Below are 14,772 nucleotides of genomic sequence, written 5' to 3' on the forward strand. Positions count from 1 at the left end.
AGTTTTTTGAATTGAATTGATCAGCTGTACACATGCATGTCGCGCGGGAATAAAAGAGGTCGTGCAGAAGAGAAAAATGGTGCAAACAACATGTTGCTTCGTCTTTCAGAGGACATTTGTTGTTCATCTGGAGCCTGTTTCCACGTCATGTTGTGAGAGTGATGGGAAACACGACCGCAGCGATCACACAGAACGAGGAATTTGGACACGAGTCCTTCATGTTGTTTCTCTAGTTTTTTTTTTTTGGTTGATTCAGCAGCAGGTCGCTGCCATGTTTGGATCTCAGCGTCATCCCCGATCACAGCCGATCATCCATCGTGCAGGTGAAAACGCTCAGAAGGAACAAAAATTGGAATCGTCAAAGACATCATGATTTAAACTGAACGTTGAGACTTTCTTAAAAAGCTGCACTGAAGAAAGACGTGTTGTGACGTCGTATTGTTTGCATTATTATTTTTATGACAATGAAATTGATGGATAAATTATTACCAAATTAAATTATTGGATGATATACACCTGTAAATGCTGACAAAATAAATAAAAAGTTGGTAAAAAAAAAAAAAAAAAAAAATTAAAAAAGGATCCTTTCTGATCCATTAACTTTATAGTCTAAATTATTTAAATAAATAAATTTAAAAATGTTTTTAAAAAAAGGATCCTTTCTGATCCATTAACTTTATAGTCTAAATTATTTAAATAAATAAATTTAAAATGTTTTTAAAAAAAGGATCCTTTCTGATCCATTAACTTTATAGTCTAAATTATTTAAATAAATAAATAAAATATATTTTTTTTAAATATCCCCGTGTGAACAACGACCCAACTTCAACAATTTTACAGATTGTGTCCAGGATTCGGAGCAGAGCAACAAACTGTAGGTGTGAAGACGCCTGTCAGCTTAAAGACACAGTCCTCATCCGGTTGCACCGTCAGCTATCTGTCTGTCTCTCTCCGTCTATTCATAGAGCAGCCAGAAGAGCTTATCATTTCTGATCCTGTAATTAATGCACTGCAGCGCCGCAGGACAATATACGACCTTTCCCACTCAAACACTACGCCTCTGTTCTCCAGCCTTACACTTGTTTTTGTCTCTCATCTCTTGTGTCCTGTTGTCCTCGCTCTGTCTTCTCGTCCCTGTCATTTTCTGCACCCTCTTCTGCTGACTCTCAGGAAAGAGTTCTCACAACATGGTTTGTTAGACGTTTGTGTGTTCGTTGAAACTGCTCTCGTGGAGACTCGTCTTTTCTCCTCCGTCTTTCCTTCCACATGAGCGTTACCTTCTTCCTTTTTTAAATACAAGTGTCAGGAAATCAGGAAACTCCCGAGCGTTTTCTCAGAATCAGGCATGCAGGAAGGTAGCTGCAAGGGTCAGGAGATAATGCAGACATGCATGATGGGAAAATGACCTGTGGGCCATGAGCGTATTTAGAAATACACTTAGGAGTCATCTTTAATGGCAGGTCGACCAGTAACTCAGTGTGTGAAGGTTTTTATCTCGGCTCTCGTCCTAAATTTGGTTGGTCAGATCGCTTCTTCCTGGTTGGGGTAAAATAATAATAATAATTAATAATTGTGCAGGTACGTTAACATTTCATGACATGACAACGTCGCACACTCCTGGAGCAGTTCAATCTGGATTAACATGTTCGGTCTTTTTTTCCCCCAAGCTTTTCAAATAAAATCTGATACAACAAAGGTTCCTTTTTTGAAACACACCTCAAGTTTTTCATCTAACCAAAAAAAAAAAAAAATCAACCTAAATTGAAGACTTTTTTTTTTTTTTTTTTTTTAAAGAACATCCCTCATGTTATCATATAATGGAGAGAACAACAAAAACTGATTTTCAATTTCATCTAAATGCTAACTGGTTCTTTCTCAATGTCATTAAAGCTGCTGGTCTCTAAAGCTAAAGATCCTGAACGATTTCTGTAGAGGTTTCTACACAGTAGAAATCTTTTATGAGACAATACTAGTACTGCTGAGCTTGCTGCTTAATTAGGGGGCAGAAAAGAAATAAGTGGTGGTTTGTGGTATATGAAAGGGGAGTTTGAAAAATAAATGAAAAAGTAAAGAAATCCAAGAAAAACTAAAAAAGAGGAGCAGACTGAGATCTAAAGCACACAGTGAGCAGGTGAAGGAGACATAAAGGCACGCAGTGACAACTTCTTCTTCTAGTATTTCAGGCTGATTAGAGCAGCTGGACAACTCTGAATGTTTTTATCCTGATTGGATGCTTGATGCATGAATAAATACGTCTTAATGTCTTTTTGACACGTTCAAAGGTGAAGTGTTGTTTCTTTCACTCTGGCTGCTGCAAGACATACCGGATTATTTCCATTCATTTCCGACCATCTCACAAGGTCTGAAATGAAGGCTTAAAAAATAACCAAGCGTCCATTCCAGATCTTAATTTTTTACTTTAGACTTTTATATTTTCAATCAATCTTTATTCGTATGGCTGCTAACAGAATTATCTGGGATCATTTTCAGGAAGGATTTGTCCTTTGTGTTCCTCGTGCTCCTGTCGTCCACACTCCCTCTCTGAGGTGGAGGTCGGAGCACGCCGTGCATGGAGGAGCTCGGCGGTGGTTGCGGGGACGTCACAGTCCGATGGTGGTAGCGAAGCTTCGGAGGGAGACTGGGACTACTGGTGGCTGCTCACCAGGTGCTGGTTTTGGGACGACACAGTCGGAAGGTGGAGGCTGGGCGGGTTAGTGGCTGGAGGTCGGGTGACCTGGTGTTATATTGTAATCTGTTAAAGGTTTCATTTAAGATTCCTGCCTCAAGAGTTTGAACACTAGGACCTAAAACGGGGATTGTGTGTCAGCTTCCTTTTTAATTTTCCTCCATGGGAATGAACAGTTCAGCATGTTTGTGTAATTCATCACCATACTATAGCATACCATGATTCCTTCTGATTACAAGTGTATGAGGCGTTATCAAAAAAACATAAATCTCTTCTCCTGCTTATATTTAGTGCAGACATTTTCATCATATGGTTTGGAGAGCCAAATCATTTCGATGAACATATTTGTGTGTCAGTCTTGGTGCCTGTTGGTACGCTCCAAACCTCAGCGGAGACATTTACATACAGATGATTACAAGTGTGAGGATGTACAGACAGGAAGTGTAGGCTTAACCGCCGTCTGTATATTACAAACCTGCTGACTCTTCAGTTATACTTCAGAACGACTCTTCGATGGTTAGTTGGTGAAACGACCACATTGGCCGGGAGTCAAACTGTACCACTCTGCTGAATGACCGGTGGAACGTCAGCCTATTGAGAGCTTGGCGCTGTCTGGGAAAATCCGACTGTGTGGAGGAATAATTAATACTCTTTTTCTTTATAATCACTGAGTTATCAAAGAGATAATTTTACTGTGGTTGGACTAAATGACGAACTTGATTCAGAGCGATGATGACCTGCCAACAAGACCAGAACATGTTTGACATTCCTTCATTTAAATCTGCATACCTGCTTCTGTATAAAGAGCCAGTTGTCAGATTTACATTTTCCCAATGGGTGAAGTTTTAGAACATAGACATATTCATGACACATCAACTTTGGAACAATGGATTGGGAGATTCACAAGTTTAGTTTTAGTTTAGCACTGGACTTGGGGGTAAAGGGGGACAAGGATTTTGATGAACTCGTATATCTAAGCACCAACGTTTGGTGCTGAGCTTCGGTTGGTGACAGAGAAGGAGGGTAATGAACTCCTACCCGGATTCTGATGCCTCCTTGACATCTTTTATTTTTGCAAACTGAAAGGAGAACCCATTAAAGACCTAAAACTTGCTCGAGGGGTTCTATATCCAATCTGGCTTGAGGAGCATCGGGATCCCCAAGGAGGAGCCGTAGAGAGAGACATCTGGTGAACTTGCTCAGCTTGCTGCTCAGCGGCCTCGCCCCACATTTAGCAGAAGAAAGTTGATGTTCAAAGGGAAGGTTGGCCGGTCACGTTGCATTAGGACAGAATCTTGCAACAACTGCATGCAGAGTAAAATCACTACAGTTGTCAAATGCAGATCCCGTCCACATCCACATGTTGTAAAGACGTGCTTGGAGGGAGTTTCAGACACCGGCGCTTCATTTGAAGTATGCTGACTCTTTCAGAAGGGCACCCAGGAATGACACCAAATATTCACAGATTACAGTAGCCTCAGCCTCACTTTTAAATTTAAATGTTTAGAGGACATTTAACATGTGGTATCTTTTAATGTCGTGTTTTGAAGTGGCTTCTTTTTAATCTCAGGATTGTGCGACGACGGGTTTATGAGTTCAGATCATTTTGTCACAGTCCAGACTCCACTTTGCTGACAAGTGGAAACCACACTCGACCACATCTGGCACCAAGTATTTTAACCAATATTTTATTTTTAACAGAGGAAAGTATGTCTCTGAGTGATTGCAAAGTGCAACGTGTAGATTAGAAAGGGCGCGAGGCACACACCAAGCCAGCTTTAATATTTGGCATGACATCCAACATGTGGCTCGATGGCTTTAAAACACTTCATTGAATTCACCCACTGGCATAATGCAGACTTAAATGTAGGCTTCACAACAGCCTGCTCGCTTTACATCAGGGATATACATATTTACCATTTCTGACAGAAATACTTTGTGTGTGGGTAAACAACTACAGACAAAAAAAAAGTCTGATTCAGAATATTGAACGACACATAAAAGGAGTTTGTCACTGTCAGATGCAAACAGGTTCATAAAATGCCAACACAAGATAAAATGGTAACATGAGGCATTTGTTATCATGTTATCCATATTGAAGCATTTGCATTTCCAAGAGGGAGAAACAAGGTTTGTTTTCCCATTCTGCAGCGATTGTGTTAATTCAAACAGGAACATGGACGACAGCTCGGATCTTACTTTAAAACAAATATATATGTCTGAGTGTAAAAAGGTAGACGCACAGGTGCAGTAAAACAAACAAAAAAAACTAGCATGCAGGCATTACTGCACCAAAGCAAAGCAGACATGTAGCCACGTTTTCTTCCTTCTTTTAGCTTTTTGAACGTGACGTCTTTGTGGACTCTGTCATGGTTGTTGTCTGCTTTTGTTCCTGTATTTCATCATGCTTCATTCTTTCTCTAGAGTTTCTGTGTATGAATGATTCCTGAGTCTTCTTTACTTTAGTCTTTAGTGTGTTTCCCTGTTTCCTCCTGTCTCGCCTGTAACTTTATTTCCTGTGTTGTGTTTTAAGTCTGGTCTTCAGTGTTTCCTGTTTCATTTTCTAATATCTTATTTAAGTTGTGTTTTCAGTGTCAGGTTTTACTTTGTTCTTGTCCTCAGTGTTCTGTGTTCTGTGTGTTTCCCGCCTTGTTGATGACCCTGATTAGTCTCACCTGTGTCTGATTACCTCATGTCTATTGAGTCTCTGCTTTTGTTACCCTCTGTGTCAGCTCATTGTAGTTTGTCGGTCTAGTCCTGGAGGGCCGGCTTCCTCAGACTGTTAGACGTCTCCCTGCTCTAACACACCTGCTTTAAACCAATGTGTTGTCATCAGGCTCTGCAGAAGCCTGATAACGAGTCACTCATTGGATTCAGGTGCGTCTGAGCAGGGAGCCGTCTAACAGTCTGAGGAAGCCAGCCCTCCAGGACTGGAGTTTGACTCCCCTGCTCAGATCATTTGGATTTTTACTCTTCTTCTTCTTTGTGTTTTTGAACAGTAAGTGTTTGTTTGCTGTCTTGGCCTTTTAGTTTAAATCAACATTAGCTTTGTTCTGCACGTCCTCCTCCCTGTTTTCTGTCCGTACCTGTGACAGACTCAACTTTACAGTTTAGAGCAGTCAGAGAAACCAGGGAGATAACAGGCAGACATTCACACCGACTCACTTTCTGTTCACCAGTATGAAAATATGTCCAATTAAAGATGAGCATCAATGTCAGGTAAAAAAAACCTGTCATCATAGGGTCAGAGCTCGTTTAGCCCACCATCTTGGATATTTTATAAACATCACAGCTCTTGACGCTATGACTTCTGGGGGCACGTGAAAGTTTTCCAGAAATCCTCATATGGGTGTGCATATTGGAAAACTGATTTTGTGTTATTTATTTATTTATTTCTTTAAATCTGCCTGAAGAAGAAGAAGTTTCTCAGAAGAAAAGCTCAGATATTTGACATGACGGCCGTCTAAAGTGATTAAAAATGGCTCCATGTGGCGTCTGGTGTCGGCCGGCTCTCGATGTTCTATACACTGTCATGCTTGTTAATTACAGGTTACATAACATAACAAGCTAAATGTCTGTTCTCCTCACATGCCAAACTGGGTAATGAATGAACGCTGTCGGGGCTGCAGTAAAACTCTCGACACCTTTTCGAGAAGATGAAAGTGGAACTTTGGGTCATATTTTACCGCCTCACGCTCAGTCTGCACACCCAGCACTTCTGATCTATTTTCACACAGACCGTTTTAAATTATGACTCAGAGATGTCTGCTGTGGAATTCTTTGAAACCCCAATCTGAATAGTTGTGCGCCGCATGTTTTTGGCTTTCTCCGCATGCATTCCTGCAGGCTGGTATGTGCCACTGACCTGCCAGCAGAGGAAGAACCTTCTCTCATTTTCACACCAGACGCTCACATTTGGATTCATTTAGAATAGAATAAAAAAAAAAAAAAGTCCTCTTCAAAGACTCTGACTTATACTCAGATGGAGGATTGTTTTCGGAGAAGTTTCGGAGATATCGTCCTTGATTTTTTTTTTTTTTTTTTTTTTTTTTTGTCGTTCTTGTGCCTCAGCTAAAAGGAAAGCTAATTCAAGATGTGCAACGAATACAAGCAAAGTCCAAACTAAAGATACCACGTGTGTGCAAGTATGCAGAATCATTTAAGGCGAAAGTGCTGCACATGTGATTCAACTGGAGCATCAAATGTGTCCTCATGTATAGAAGTGTGACTCTTCGCTTTATATCCCAGCCTACAGTTAACAGTAACTTATCAACACATCGATTGAGAGCAATTTTAAATTCATACTCGCAGAGTTAAAACATTATTATTATTTTTTTTTTATGTTTTCCAGTTTGTGTTCATCCCAGGAATCACAGCGCTTGACTCTCTTTTCACAGAATCAGCTCCTCTGATAGTTTCACGTCCTGACATGTCGTGTCGTATATCACGCCGTTTCCACCACATCACTTCTTTGTGTTGTGTTGTGTTGTGGAGTCTGTTTTTGTTTGCCTGCGTGTTAAAACAGCTGCAGCTTGAACGCACATGTGACTGAAAAGCTGCCCGTTAGAATTTTTGGGAGGGTGGGAGTTGTCACTTCATTAACGGCTGCTTTGAATGTGAGCAGAGCCGTTAAACACTTTGTAAACTTGGAGTATGATAAGTGGAACGCTATAAAGTTTATGATGACCGTTAGGAGCTGTAAATGTGGATTTAGTTCCTCATTGAACCTTCACAATTATTAAGAAGGAAAAGTGGTGATTGATTATTCCCTGAACATTGATCTTAGTAACACCTCAGATATTGTGCATCGACAGAATGACACAACCTGCGCGCAGGAAGTCAGACACTTTCATGCTCAATTTCAAAATAAAACACCATTTACGGACTCCTGATCATATTCTTCATCACTTTATCAACACAACGACAAAACAGGCCCCAAATAAATCATCCTAAAAAACAAACAAAGTCACACATTGCTTTCCCATCACGTTCTCTCATAGTTCTCCTGTGATGAGCGCACAGCTGCTCACGGCCATGTTCCCGTTCCAGAACCGATCCAGTGGGCCAGGGTGCGTGCCGTCTGACGGAGCACAACCATGGCACTGACTCGGGATGTGTCATGAGCAAAAGATGCAAACCGACTCTCATCAAGTGAGAGGCGGCTCCCAGTTTTTTCCTTCATGGCAGAACTTTGTTTTGATTGGCCGGCGTGGCGGCATGTCAGGGAGACAGCAGATGATTGACTAAAGAGTTCTGGTTCTGTGGACTTGTTCGCAGTTGCATTTCTGTATTTGTGTAATTCAAACGTTTGATTGAAATATTAAACAAGAGTAAGAATGATTTTGTAACAAGCTAAAAAATGAGGACACAAAAGATCCTAAATTAAGCCGAACTTCTCACTCTCACTCGCGCTGACGGACTTTTTTTTGTTTTCTTGGTTTTTTTGGGGGGTTTTTTTGTGGTTGTTTGAGTGTGCTCCTTTTTTTGTCCTTTTCAATAAACACATTTGAGATGGTTTCGACACTGATCACACTTACTTCAATGTCATGTGCTGAGCTCTGGAAGTTAAGATTCGGTTGGATTAAGGCATAAATTTGGCTGTTTGTAGGAAAACTTCTCTTCTCTGATTTAAAAGTCGCTCGTCCATCGGAGGTAGTCAGAACTCGGCTCGGCTCAGTTCCAGCAGCAGGACTGGTAAGGTCACGCTCGCTGGGGTCTGGACCTGGTCTGGACTGCTACCTCGGTTACATGAATGAGGGTGTTATCAGATTGTTTTTGCTGGTGGGTGAAACGTTTTCATCAACGCTTTTCCAAGCACACACACACACACACACACACAGAAGCAGCGAGGCCGTGCAATATTTCACGTATTCGCTCTTTGTTTCACAAACAGACTCGGGGTGCCTGTTTAGTCTGTACGTTTCCACTTATCTTATTTTTCCCATTTTTCTCTTTTTTTTTTCAGTCGGCTAAAAAAGCCACTTTCTGTAAACTCCCCGCATTTTTCTGACTGCTGTTCATTTCCGGCAGCGATCGAATATCTCCTGCCCATCGAGTCTGCGTTTCAGAGCAAGAGAAAGAAAGAGAGCAGGACTACAATGAGCCCATTAGAAAAAAAAGAAAAAAGGAAGGAGGGGGTAAAACAAGTGGGACTGTGGATTGTTTGGCACAGCGAGAGGAGCTGGGTGGGAGATTAAGTGGATTTCTTTTTTTTTTTTTTGTGGAGTGCAAGTGAAGTCTATTTTTTCTTTTGTGGCGTGTGTAAAGGGTGTTTTTTTTCCCTTTTGTGGCGAGCCTGTGGGAACTGCTGAATGAGATGGAGTGATTCCTGAAGTCAATGCTATCAGACTGTGACACACTCAAACACTGGCCCTGGTTCAGAGAGGGTCGGGGGGGGCGATAAGGTTGGGGATGGGCCGATGGTGGCCGGAGGGTGATAAGGACTTTGATGGGGGGGGGGGACGTAAGCTGCATGGAATTTGATCTTGATACCAAAACTAAAGCAATACAAACGAAGGAACACAATCAGACAAATGTTGAATTTGGGAGAGATGTGATCAGAATCTGACCCGGGTCGAAACCTGGGACTGGACTCTTGTTTTATAAAACCTTTTTGGGCCTTACCCAGAACTCCCATCTCATAGGTGTGCATTGCCTGTCCGCTCCAGTCCGCTACGGCTCTGTGCACCCTCGTCCATCAACAATCAGCCGGACAGCAGGAGGACAGAGACAAATCCCCCGCGATAATTTTCCACTCGCAACAGCGTAAGATAATAAATACGATGTCGGTTGTAGAACCGTAGAAAACACAAACACACATATGCTCATTTTTCTGAGTGTTTCGTTCTGAAAATAAACCAGATGTTTTACTGTTGTTTCAGTGTCTGACTTCCCGTCCTGCTCCGTGCTCTTAAAGTCCAGCAGAAATAGAAGCCTTGTATTTGCTAGCTGAGGAAGCACACACATCGAATAAAGTACAAAACCAATCAGCTCCACGCATCTGTTGGAAATTGGTTTCGTTATGGTTTCTTTGATTCATCCAAATGAGTTCTGTCTTTATACTTGACGTTTTATCTGTCAGAACCACAAATGCAAAAGACTGGAGAGGTCGTGCATTTAATTATTTCTCAAGGATTGACTTTCCTGCCAATGAGTGTGAGAGCATGCACCAACGTCATGTTGTGGTAACACAACAATCTTTCTTCTTCTGTTTTTTGGCAGCGTGATATGTTCGCAGATTAATCTTTAATTAATTATTGGTTGCGGCAAGATTTAATAATCAGAAAAGAAACTTTTTCTTGTCATCTTAAGATGAGCTTATTGTGTCAAGATCACAAAATAACGTTTGTGGGAAAACAAAACGTTCCATGCACAATCTCCATGTTGAAGACGTTAGCATGCGGTTGGTGCTGCGTCTTTGAAAAGCTCTCTGTTTCTGAGCTTTAAAGATTCTCAGAAATGTTGTTTTTGAGTTTGGCAGCACAGTAGTCTGTTATTGGTGAGTCTGTTTGTCCATATTTTTCACAACACGTGATGTGACTGAAGAAAAATCCAGATAGTTCTGAGTCATGGTCCCCACGGGGAGGACGTCTTTCTTAACATGAATCCCTCTTGACGTTTCCTTTTAGTCCATCCAGAACAAGACATGTTATGTTATTGGAACCCATCAGCTGATATGTGATCTGGGAACATCACATGTGATGCAAAAAAATCACACATGCAATATTCCTTTTTGATGTGCTGGTCTTTTTTAACAGCCTGAATACAGAGGTTGAGCTTTACATACACCATGTTGTTCCCTGTCCTCAAATGCAATTGTTGTTTTTTCAATTCAGTTTTGTCCTTTGTGTTCTGCATCCTTTACTTCTTGACAACTTTCCCTGCATCGGCTGCAAACTCAATGTTAAAACAGAAAGCATCAGAGCACAATGAACCGACTGTATTCATGCTCCTCAGAGGATGCACCGAGTTCAAAAATAAATGTGAGATTAAGTACTCGCTGATGTGGGAACACAGCATTAGCTCTAAGCTAGTCTCTCACATTACAGTCAGTATATTTCCAAACGCCACCTTGACAACCGAACATTTTATAGCTAGTTATTAATTTAGCGAAGTCGAGGTCAGGTTGCGGTGGTGACAAGCTGCATCAGTCAGCTCAGACTTCCCTCTCCCGAGCAATGTTTTTTAACTCCTCTCTCTTGAGCCAAATGGGATATATAATCCCTCCAGCAAGCTCTGGGTCTACAGCGTCTCCTGTAGATGGACGTTCCTGGAAGACCTCCAAAGGGAGGCGTGCTAATCCGATGCCCAATCCACCACACGTGGCTCCTGGATGCGAAGAAGCAGCGGCTCTACTCTGTGCTCTCTCTGAGTGTCGAGGCTCCTCACCCTCTTTCGTCGGGCTGAGCCTCCTGAGGAAGCTCATCTCAGGGGTTTGTATCCGCGACCTTGTTCTTCTACGGTCACTACCCACAGGCGAGGGTTGGAACCAAGATCGGCCGGTAAATCGAGAGCTTTGCCTTCAGGCTCGGCTCCCTCTTCACCACGACAGTCCCGTCCGATGGCCGCATTACTGCCGACGCTGAACCAATCACGGTCCATCTTAAACGCACTCGTGAACAAGACCTCATGGTGCCTAAACTTCTTCATTTGGGGTGAAAACTCCCCCCAGCTGCGCCTTGAGATCCCGTCTGATTGAAAACGTTCTTACTGTTAAACCACACCTTAATCATATCCAGCGTAAGTCCCTTGCTGGAATGAAGAATTCTTTCAGAGACTTTGTGTCCTTACAGGAAACGTTGGCAGCTGCAAAAGCTAAATCAGCCTCCAGCCAACCACAGTGAGAACGATGCAGCCAGAGGAGTAGAGGGCAACACAGTGTTTAGATTTAGATGAGTGGGTACAGCATTCAGGGCTGAGTTATAACAGGAGGATGTGAGATAGTGTGTTGTGTGAGGAAGAGAGAGCAGAATTTTCTCACAGGTTCTATAGATTCAAAATAAGAGTTTGCAGTTTGCACAGGGCGGCTGTTTAGACGGATGGTGGAAGAAAGTTATCAGATTCTTTATATTTCAGTTTATGAGTTAAAATATTTAAAGGACTCGCTTTACCGTACCGGACATTTCTTTCTTTGAGCTCGGACACTTAAAGCAACAAGTATTCTTCTTTTTTACACTTGGAGAGGACTTCATTCTGACCCCAGATCCTCTGTTATTAACTCTTCTCTGTGGTATCTTTGCCTTTACCGTGATATCATTGACAACACCTGAATCCTACCAGATGTTTGATTTGGGTGTTGACAGACAGTCATAACCAAGCAGCATTCTCCGGTCTTGTAAAATGAAGCTAATGCAGAAGTGCAAAATCCTGCAGCTTGTCGAGTTCCTGTTTGAGGCTGACCAGAAGTTCCCTTGCACACGTGTTCTTTACAGCGCTGGCAAACACAGCAGACATGCAATGCATACGTATCTGGTGGAAGTTCTTTTACTCTACAGTTACAGATTCACACCACACTGATATGCTGATGGTAGAGTCAGCTGTCAATCAGTTTGAACTCATTACATTCAAACACGGCTGGCTGTGCCTCTCGGGAGCAATTTGCGGTTCACAGTTGACAGACTCAGTGATCTCTCAGATGACCCCCGAGCTCACGAACGAGGGAGACACTTGAGCTCCTTCAATTAGGGCAGAAAATAGTTTGAAACCTAAAGAGGCCAATCCAGACTACCACTGCTTGGATGGAGTGTGATAGGACCATCTTAGGACCAAGGGCAATGGAGGGGAGATGACCACTAACCCAGCTTTAAAACTGCCCTCTAGAATTACACATTGACCACCCATGATCATACATGAGGTCAAAGTGCAGCGAAGCCAGAAGAGCATTGTCTGCAAAACGGTCAACAAAAGCATTCTCTATTTATGGTAGATCGCTCAAACTGCAGTACTTAAAGACCGGCCTTTTGCAGAGGGTTTTCTGGAGCTCCAAAGAACTTCGACAAAGTCCAACCAGCAAGGTCCCTTTATCCTGTTTTCCGCCCCGGCAGCTGGGAAGCAGCTATCTCCAGCTAGCGTCTTGCAAAGTGCTCCAACACAAACACAACCTCAGTCCTAGAGCAAAGCCACTAATTTAAAACTTAAGTGCTATCTACTCCACCACGATCCACTTAGTAAGCCACTGCTCTGGGCTGCAGTTGTTTTGAGTGTAGTTGGGAGAACAGAAGTGACATAATTATAATGTTTGTTGTACTCATTTGTGGTTTACCATTATCAATAATTAAAGCAGAGCAGAGTATCTATGATGGTAAGAAAACAGTACCCTTCTCCGTGGGATGCCTTTTGTTTGCAAGGCACTGAAACAACACCACCTCCATCCAGTATAGGCGCTAATTTAAAATGCAGCTAAACACAGTGTAGCCCGTCTGTGTGTGTTTTGTTGACAGCAGCTGAGTGAAGGCTGAAGCAGCAGCCTCACCTACTGTTTGTTTTTTTTGGTTTCTTTTTCTTGATTTGTTTTGTTCAAATTACAGAAAAGTAGAAAATGAATCTGTGTTTGAGCTCGTCTCTTCTCACCAAACTGCTTAAACAAACAACTTCACAGCTTTTTACCGACTTCTGTTCTCCAAGCCGCTGCTTCGGCTAAGTGTCTGGGCAGACCGTCTGTCATTCAGCCAAAAAAGCAGGCGAGCGAGAATGTTTATACAAGTTTCTTTAATACGCATTTATCATTTCATTTTTGCATAATCAGTATAGAAAAAATGTCAGTTCGTCTTTACCCAAATAAAAGCTTACACATGTATACATGCACAAGTGTTTTCTCCGCTCAGCCCTGATCTGAGGGTGGAACAACATCACAAACCTAAATACGATCCATGTTCTCGTCCGGTGATCTCAGCTGCAGTTGTTTTCAAAGAGAAAGTGATTTTGATGTGAAATGGGATAATCAGTATGTTCATTCCAGTTGCTTATTTACCACAAAACTTGAGCTGGGCCCAAGTTTGATTCTATATTCTAATTCTTACCAGGTTGGAGAATGCTTAAATGTTCATATGCAGACGCATGTTGTTTGATATTTCAGCTGTTGATGGATGTCGTTCCACTTTGCCAACTCGCACAAACACAGATCAGCTCCTCGCAGCTGGAACAAATTGTATTTATTTGTAGTGTTGACAGAGTTGAATTACCACGCAGATCTCACAAAACATTAAATAAAGTATTGAATCTTTGCACACATATTTCTTTGTTTGACTTTTATAATTAAAGTTGCATGGGGGAGAATTTTGCCAATCGCAGTTGATCAACTGCTCGGGCTCATCTTGTGTCATTATTTTTTGTTAATCCAACATGGGAGACGAGATTTTTCTCTCACAAACTGCCTGTAAAAGTTAGTCGTCGACCCTCTCCCATCAAAGACTGTTGGCCCATGCCATTTGTTCAAACAACACACAATTACTCCTCTAGTGAAGCCGCTGATTTAAAACCTAAGATTTAGCACTTTGCAGAGGCTGCGGCTGTTCTGAGTGCGGTCGAGGGGGGAGAAAGTGATTTAGAGGTGTAATGAGATAATGATGATGTTCATTCTAGTCATTTCTGAGGCAAAAAAACATCCTCATTTAAATCAGGGCAGACATTCTGTGATTAAAGCGTGGCAGAGCAGGCCAACAGGCTAAGGGCAAATATAATTATAGGTGCTATTGCTGGCACGATTTTGACACTGGGGTGTGGTTTACTGGTGTACACAGAGAAATACAGGCTGAAAACATTGAGACACCAACTTCATTTGAACACATTCTGATTTATAACTCAGTTTATTTTCGTGCGTATCTTTCTGGCTTCTGAATTTCTCGATAGCTCCGATAGAGTCGCAATCAATCAACCCTTCAATTATTATTTGTATTTGTGTAGCGCCGATTCATAACAAGTGTTATGTTGGGATGCTTTGGAAAACCACGCAGGAAGGATTTGTCCTTGGTGGAGGTCGTTGTGGTTGTAAGGACGACACAGTCCAATGGTGGAGGATGGTCGTGGCGTGCAGGTCGGAGACTGTAGCTTCAACATCTGAGGTGCCCGAGACTTTTAAAAAAGGCAGG

This window comes from Symphodus melops, assembly GCF_947650265.1.
Source record: "Symphodus melops genome assembly, chromosome: 13".
NCBI classification, from domain to species: Eukaryota; Metazoa; Chordata; class Actinopteri; order Labriformes; family Labridae; genus Symphodus; species Symphodus melops.